We start from the raw sequence: 9,168 nt of genomic DNA, 5'->3' as shown, positions 1-9,168 counted from the left end.
TGCTTTACAGATCAACACCTGAAAGAACGATTTAAATTGGATAAAAAAGAGTTGTGGGTTTGGTTTTGATAAAAATGAATTGGAAATCTTACTGCATGGTAGTGATGATGGGTTTTCTTCTAAAATAAAGCAAGATCATACACACATGTGAAAGTAAATCAGGAACCCTGTAACTGTGGAGTCTGTCTGGCAAGAACTGATGAAAAAAGTAAGATGAGTTAGACAACTGGCAGACCTCAGCTAATAGTTAGGAATAGAGATGGCCTGCAGCAAATCAAATGTGTATTAGATAACTCCTAGGCCAGTCATTTGCTAAGACTTGGGAACATGGACAGCTAGAGACCAATGGAACAAATTGTAGAATTATTACTAAAATGTTTATTAGATGATATTTCTTATTATCTCACTTTGCCTCACCTTCTCCTTTAGTGAAAATGTATAAAAGTTACTCTATTCTTTGTTCTTGCTCTTGGCATTTTGACCAGGAGCCCTTTTCCTTGAATAAAAAGCAATCCAATAAAAATCAATCAGAAAACCTGCACCTTGTGTCTGGCATCCATCATTGGCTTCAGCAACAGGCTCAGACCCAAATTGGGGAGAACAGGGTCAATATTGCTAAAATTTATAAAATGTTATTGAAATTGAATTTGGAAAGTGAACATGTAAAACATTGTGTGATTCAATGAACAAGGAATTTTCGATATAATGTGATGCTTGAACAATGGAAAAATATGTGGTTGAAAGCTTTTATATTTACACTAAACTATAATTTAAAAGAAAAAGTTTATAAAATAATGTATTGCTGGTATTTAACACTGGATAAATTATCTAGAGTGTATAAGGGTATTTCAAATGAATTTTGGAAGTGTCAAAGAAAGAAGGAACTTTTTACCATTTATGGTGGACATGTGATAAAGCAAAGAAATTTTGGAGTAAGATATTATAATACAGAAAATTCTTAAAACAAAAATAAAAATGAAACGAGAAACTTTTCTTTTGGGTTTGGAAACTTGGACAAAAAATTTGGAACTTTTATCTTATTTTGTGTTGACACACAAAAATGGAAGGACATTTTGATTCCCATTATATGAATGGCTATAGAAGCTGATGAAGTTGGCCGAAATGGCTAAATTGACCATTTTGGTTAAAGCAGAGAATATAAGTACTTGGTTTGCACATGGAGACCGCTTGTGAACTTTGTGCTTAAAGAGGAAAAAATGAAAAGTTGATTTTGGGTTTTAACGATTAGGCTGACGTTTTTCTAGAAATGGCTAGTTTATATTATTATAAGAAAACAAATAGTTGTAGTTTAATATTAATGCTTCTTTTTACTGCAACAGAGGGAGTTGGAAGTCATTGTTTCTTCTTTTCTTTTCCCCAATTTCTCTTCACTTTCCTTTCCCCCTTCCCCCCTTCTACTGTGTCTTCCTATTTACTTTGGTGTTTTATCTTATAACCTAGTAAAAAATGTTAAACTGAAAAAAAAAGGTGTGTTTATTATTTCAAGGAGGGAATTTTCTTATTTTGTTCCTTATTTTATTTAGTTTATTTTTAAAGGATTGGGTTCGATTTCAGTGTTTCTATACATATACAATGTATTTGTGTATGTATAGAAACTTGAGGCTTTATAAAATTTCTTTTTTTAAAAAATAGCCATGTTTAAATCCTCCCACCCATCAAGATCTACAGTGCTGCCTCATCAATGTGAGGCTCAGAGTTTCCCTCAGAGGAATGAATGGGAACGCATAGGAGGTGCACACATAGGAGGTGGAGAGAGCATGGAAGACAATGGTGTCTTGCAGGAGCTGCAACCCAATGGACCCCACTGGGGCTCTGCAGCCCATGCTGTGCAGGTGGGTCCAAGCACTGGGACTGCCAGGTCAGCCCTCCAAGCAGCAGGCAGAGATAGAGGCATGGGAGTGAGGCAGGTGATCAGGCCTGCTGAATGCACCGGATGGCCGCCCACTCACCTGCCCACTCTGTCTCACCATCTGCTTTTTCTTGCCCATGGCCATCTCAGCTGTCACAGGGCAAATGGCTGTGTGGCCCCTTGCAGGCCAAATTTCATGCCACCCTCCATGCATCTGCTTCCACTTGTTACTGTTGCTGCCACCACAGGGCTCAGCCAGTGCTGTCCAAACCTCTTCCTCCAGCTCCATCAGACACATGGGATGAGCCTCTCACCCACTGCCGCAACCGCAATGGCCCCACTTTATGGGAAAGGCAGGGAGACCCATCCCCAGGAGGCAGCCAGGACTCCCGTCCCTACTCTGCCTCGCCTGAGCCCAGCCCCAGAGCTGACCCACATGCCCTACACCAGCGTACCTCGGAACCCCACAGCCAGGCCACCCCCACCTCACCTCCTGCCTCATCTTCAAGCAGGGGCACCAACAGTAGCAGCCCCTCCAGCAGGAGCCCTGCTGTCCCCCAACCCTCCCCCCAACCCAGGATGCCCAGACTGGGCAAGGAGAGTGACCCAGCAGCAGCAGCCAGGAGGAGGAAGAGGAGGCAAGTGGACCCAGGCATCCCCTCAGGGAAGTGGGGTTGGGCTTTGGAGTCCGTTGACACCCTGTGTGGCCTGAGAAGGTCAATGAGGCTTCTCCAGTGGATCAGCGGGTCCCACCCCACAACATGAGCGACCACATCCACCCTGGCCATGCTCACCCAGACACCCATGCTCCCCCTGGCTCCCCTGTGGGCAACAACAATCTGGCCCTCAATGAAATGGAGTTTGTCAGCCCCGCTTTAGCTCATGTTGAGTCAGATTCATCCCTCATGTTCCTTCAGCAGAGCTCAAGAGGATTGCATCCCATCCAAGGCCTCAGTAGCTTTCCTATTCCAGGAAGTGGCTGAGGCCTCAGAAGGACCATGCAGCAGAGCCTGGGATATAATCCCCAGTTCCCTTTGGAACCCCATCAGTCATTAAGAGTTGACTGGCCTCCCTGCGTTGAGGGGCAGCATAAAATCACCAGGCCATGATCTGGCCAGGACTAAAGGGACCAGGTTAGCTCCTCCTCAGATCACATTGGAAGTGGTCTGTTTTGAGTTGAGCCAAGAAGGATCGAGGCCATGTTGACATGCCCCTAAGGCCTGTCCCAGGGATGGCAAATGGACATTGCTCAAGAGCATAAGTCTGGAGAACCCCAGAGTCAACTATGAAATGCCCTCCAGAAGCTCAGACACGGAGGTTGCCATGCAGCAAGAAAGTTTGTTTGTTTGTTTGTTTATTAATTTATTTATTGGTCAAACATATAGAAGATAACAAGTATAAGTGTGAACATAACCAAGAACAAAGGAAATAAATACAGATAAATGGGGACAGTAAGACAGGAACAGTAGGTACGCTACTGCGTTTTTGCATGCCCTTATTTAAGGACCTCTTAGGAATACTGATGAAGTACAATAGAAATGATCCCAACTGGTCCTGTGAATGAATCTTCAAGAAAAGAATTTCAGACCTGGCAATTTGGGGAGCAGCACCACAAAAGAACAAAAGAAACACCCAGATGACAATTCCTACCCTTCAGCTGCAGCAACAGAAATTTGCAAGTCCTACAAAAAAAAATTGCAGTTAATATCCTGAGATTCTTCTTCAAATTCCATTTCTGCCTTGTGCTACCATTGCAAAATAGCACTCATGTTATCTGACCAAACTAGGGCATAAGACAAAATCAATCTTGTGTGCAGGGGTCATTTCCATGCAGGTCAACAACACAACTTCCACCATGACTCCATCTGCTCTGTGAATTAGAAGAAGAGACACAAACATGTTTTCCATTCTGTTGCATGAAGAGAAGCTGTTGCCAAGGGGATAGGACAGTGGCTTTTCCCTGCAATTATCAGAACAACAGGCATTCTTCATGTATTCCCTGTGGATTTCTAGGCACAAAGATCTTCTAGGATAAAACTTACTTTAAAATATACACCTGAGTTCACCAACTGGTGGATAGAATGTGACACCTTAGTCTGTCTTGAAAAGAGCTCCCTCCTGGGTTTGAAGAGACTCATACGCCTTTGTTTCCTCTATGGTCATGGCCCAAACACAGGTAAAGAGGAAGCATGGTTGCTATAAATTTGTCCTGGGGAGCTTCAGGTGGCACAGGTGGTGTCTGATCTGCTAAAGTTCCAGTGAGATTTCAGGAGCAACCTTCAAATCAGTTTATGCATAAACCTTGCCTTTTGTTTTAGGAGGGAAGGTGATAAGAAGGACCAGGCTGGAGTCATGCTACTGTTGATGCTGTTGCTCTTCTGGCTCCTGGCTCCAACTACAGCAAAGAGGCTCCAAACCATTTGTGTGTTCAGGGATTATGTCCACTTAAGGAAAAGCAACTATAGGCCTGGTGATCTCATTATTGGTGGGAATTTTCCCCTGGGAACCATTATAAAGTCTCCTGTCCTAGACCTTAATACATTGATTCATCATCTACATAATACATAAGTTTCAGCTGGAGGGGAAACATGCAGATTTTTTTTTTTGTTTCAAAATCGGGGACTTTTTTCAGAAATGCTTCTTTTAGTATTTGCACTGTCCCGGTGTAGTACACATTTTGTGCTTTTCTCAATAAATTAGCAAGCTGTTAAAATGGGCTGGAATTCTCAAAATCTTCATCAGGAAGATGATGCTCCCCAACATCACCCTTGGCTTCCACATCTATGGCCATTTCCAGAGGGAGAGATATATTTTCTTAAACATCTTCTCCATGCTCACCTCACGAGGCCAAGTGGTTCCAGGTTACAAATGTGATATTCAGGACACTCTGCTCTCCATCATTGGTGGTCTTAGTGCCAAGTCCTCAAGGCAGATGGCCTCCATCTTCAGCATCTTTAAGGTCCCACAGGCAAGAGAACTTTCTTGGATACAGTATGGAGTGGACAAAGATCAAAAGCACACAGAAAAGCCAAAGATGAAGCTAAAAGTAGTTTTTTGTTGGGGTGGGGGATATAATGAGCTTGTGATTCTTATTTTATTCTTTATTAAAGGGTAACCATCATTTTAGTGCCATTTATTCTCTATATTGGGTTGTTCGTTTCTTCTCTTTTCTTCCGATGTACCTCAACCAATCAAAATGGCAAAAAAGGGAAGAAGATTAATCCTGATTAAGCCTGACTGTGAGGGCCATCAACCACACAGTGGTAACAACTAAAGTCAACAGAAAGCTTTTACTTTGTCTTTGAAAAAAGAATCTCTTTTTCTACAGCTCAGTGTTGGCTTTGAGTTTTCTCAGGGAGAGAGAAGAGTTTATCCTTCCTTCTTCCAGATTAATCCCAAGGAATATACTCAGTATGTGGGTTTAGTCCAGCTGCTCCTGTATTTCCAGTGGAACTGGGTTGGGCTTTTGGCCCCAGAACATGACAAGGGAGAATGTTTCATTTCAACTCTGACTCCAATGCTGCCTGGCCTTCACTCTAATGCTGGAATTGGATAATTTTGAAATCACTCAGAACAAGTTTATTTTCAATGTCCTTACCTGGTCTAAGGCAGAATTGTTTATCATGTTTGCAGACTCAACTGTTATTAGCACTGTAATATGGGTGGTACATTTTTTTGAAAAATTCAAAACATTATCCTTTAGAAAAGTTTGTATCTTCACTTCCCATTGGAAACTTGGTGTGGAGGAATCTGAATACACATTGCCATATATAAAACTTTTATATGGGGTCTTGCATTTTAGGGACCACTCCAGGGATGTCTCAAAATTCAGCCACTTCCTCCTGTCTCTAGACCCCTTGAACCCTCAAGGCAAGGAGATGTCTTTCTCCTTCCATGGTGGGAATATGTCTTTGGCTGCAAGATCCATAAATCAGGAAAGATCCCTCCAAAGGAAAAAAACAATGTACAGGAAAGGAAAATGTGCAGAATCTGCCCAATTACATTTTTGAAAGGAGCATGAAAGGAGAAAGTTACAATATCTACAATGCTGTTTATGCTCCGGCACATGCTTTGCATGCAATGTATGGATCCAGAGTTCGACCGAGCATCATGAGGCTTGGAAAGAGGACCTCAAATGTCGAATCATGGCAGGTAATTTCTGAGGCTTTTGACTCAGTCCACAGATGCTTAGAACAAAAATTCCCCATATGAATTTTTTCAGTTCCTGATTAAATGCCTGCAAAATCCCATACCAATTCATCTGAGACCCCATTTGAGATGCTTCCTTAAACATGGCCCAGTAGATCAAACATTGTCCCTGCATTCTGCATCCTTTCGCAACAAGCTAGAGAAAATCAGTGGAATTTTCGATGGCTCTTATAGAAATTATTTATTTATTTCAAACATTCATTTATCAGTTAACAAGATCTTGGGCCAAAGGAGCTATTGGAAAGTATTACAAGTATTACAAGAGGAAAAGCCTAAAATTAAATTTAGATTGTGGAATTCAAATTCTTGTATTTTGATCAAATTGGAGTTGGAAAGCATGTCCAGCAATAAAGGGGAAACTTTTAGTTTCAGAGTTAAATACACCTGATTCCTCAGTTCACCACTAGGAGATGGAACTATCTTCTTTTTTCTTTTTCTTTTTTTGTAAATTTTTATTGGTTTTTAAAGACAAACAAAAACAAACAAAACATAAAAACATCCAACTTTCTTCCATAAGTGTACAAGCAGTGTGTCGGTTGGTTTAAAAAAAAATTGTGCATCCATTTCATAGTCTCAATTACAGTTATATTGCATAATAACTCATATTATCAATCAAAAGTTGAATATCATTATTAATAAATCATTTGACTATAATTTTGTTCAATCAAACTTTGCGAGATAACTGTAATTTACTTAGCTTATTTTATAACAATTCATATAATCTCCCAAATCTATCTAGAAACATTTTATAGATATAATAATAATAAAAAGAAAAGAAATACATCTTTATATATTCATTGTTTTCTAAAATTCTACATATTTTAATATTATATTTTATTGTCTAACCATTGATAGAAAAGGTCCCAAATTTTGTAAAATTGTTTATCCTCTTGTTCTCTAATTTCAAATGTCAATCTACTCATTTCAACACATTCCAATATTTTTTAATGGTTTCCTCCTGCAATGGTATTTTCTCATTTTTCCAATTTTTAGCAAATACAATCCTAGCCGCAGTTAATACATTTACAATCAAATATTTTCAATCTTTACTGTATGTATCAGGTAGAATTCCCAATAAAAATATCTCTGGTTTCAAATCTTTGTGTTTTTTTGTCATTTTTTCCAACCACGTGTGGATTTTAGTCCAGTATTTTCTCGCATCCGCACAAGTCCACCACATATGGTAGTATGAGCCAGGTATCTGATGACATTTCCAACATTTTTCGGATTTATTCTTGAACATTCTTGCTATTCTTGTCGGGGGGAAAAGCCACCTGTAAAACATCTTATACAAATTTTCTTTAAATGCTGTTGACATTGTCATGTTATAATTTTGAGACCACAGTTTTTGCCATTTCTCTAAATCAATCCCATATCCAAAATTCTTCCCCCAAGCAATCATAGTTTCTTTAACTTGTTCTTCTTCTAGTTTAATTTCTAATAGATATCCATACAGTTTTTTAATCATCTTTTCACAGGTACCTGTCAAAATCTTATCTAAGTCAGTCAATTTATAATAAAAACCTTCTGTTTTAAAATCCTTATCATACCTTGAGTGTATTTGCGCATATGAAAACCAATTCATCTCTATACCTTGTTCCTCTAGTTTTTGCATAGATTTAAGTTCACCCTTTTCATTCAAAATTTCCCCATATCTAACTGTTTGTTCCTTCTTATATATTATAGGATAGGAAAATGCTTCAATAGTCGATAACCAGACTGGAATTTTCAAATAGCATTGCTTTTTAATCTTCTCCCAATTTAACCACAAAGACTCCCGTATATGATGTCTTCTAAAATAGCCCTGTGTTTTGGTTCCCTTATACCATAAAAAAGCATGGCAGCCCAACAACAAATCATGTCCTTCTAATGTCAACAATCTAGTATTTCTTAATGTTATCCATTCCTTAGCCCACATCAAGTTTGTAGCTTGATAGTACAACTCCCAATTAGGCAAACCAAATTCTCCTCTAATTCTAGCATCTTGCAAGAGTTTATTCTTGCTTTCTTACCTTGCCATATATATTTCAACACAATTTTATTTAAATCTTCAAAGTAGTCCTTTCCAAGCCTAATTGGTATTGTTTGAAACAAGCATAAAATTCTGGGTAAAATATTCATCTTGATTGTTGAAATTCTCCCTATTAATGACAATTGTAGATTTTCCCATTTTGTCAAGTCTAACGCTATCTGCTGTTTAAGTTTAATGTAATTGTTCTCTTTTAATGTACTACATCTTGCTGTCAAATGTATCCCCAAATACTTAACCTTGTTCGTGACTTGAATTTTCAATAGGTCTGCCAATTCTTCTTTTTGTCTTACTAGCATATTCTTTGTCAAGATCTTTGTTTTATCTTTATTTATTTTCAAACCAGCCACCTTACCATATGCCTCTATCTTTTCCAATAATTTTGGTGCTGTTTCTAAAGGGTCTTCTAAAATAAAGGCCAAGTCGTCTGCAAAGGCTTGCAATTTAAATTCTTCCTTTTTAATTTTCATTCCTTTTATACTCTTTTCATCTCTGATATTTCTATTTAACACTTCCAAAGTTAATACAAATAGCAAGGGTGATAGTGGGCATCCTTGTCTTGTACCTTTTCTTATATTGATGGAATCTGTCAATTCTCCCTCTATCATAACCTTTGCCGTTTGGTTATGGTATATGGCTTCTATTGCTTGAATGAATTTTCTGGCAAAACCCATCTGTTCCAATAATAATAGCATGAGTCTCCAATTCACATTATCAAATGCCTTTTGTGCATCTAAAAATATCAAAGCCATTACCTTTTCAGGGTGTGCCTCATAATATTTCAAAGTGTCCAAAATTACTCTCATATTATCTTTGATTTGTCTCTTTGGCAGAAATCCATTTTGATCAGGATGAATAAAGTTATTTAAGTATTTTTTAAGTCTTTCTGCCAATAATGAAGCGAAAATTTTATAATCTGCATTTAGTAAAGAAATAGGTCTATAATTCTTAATTTGCAGTGGATCAGCCTCTTCTTTTGGAATAAGTGTAATATAGGCTTCTGACCATGTTTTAGGTATCTTCTTCTTTGACATAACTTCATTCATGACTTCTAGCAATG

This window comes from Notechis scutatus, chromosome 1 (genome assembly GCF_049901735.1).
Source record: "Notechis scutatus isolate UNSWTSFEM ecotype Mainland chromosome 1, rNotScu1.2, whole genome shotgun sequence".
NCBI classification, from domain to species: Eukaryota; Metazoa; Chordata; class Lepidosauria; order Squamata; family Elapidae; genus Notechis; species Notechis scutatus.
This window is presented reverse-complemented; position numbering follows the sequence as displayed.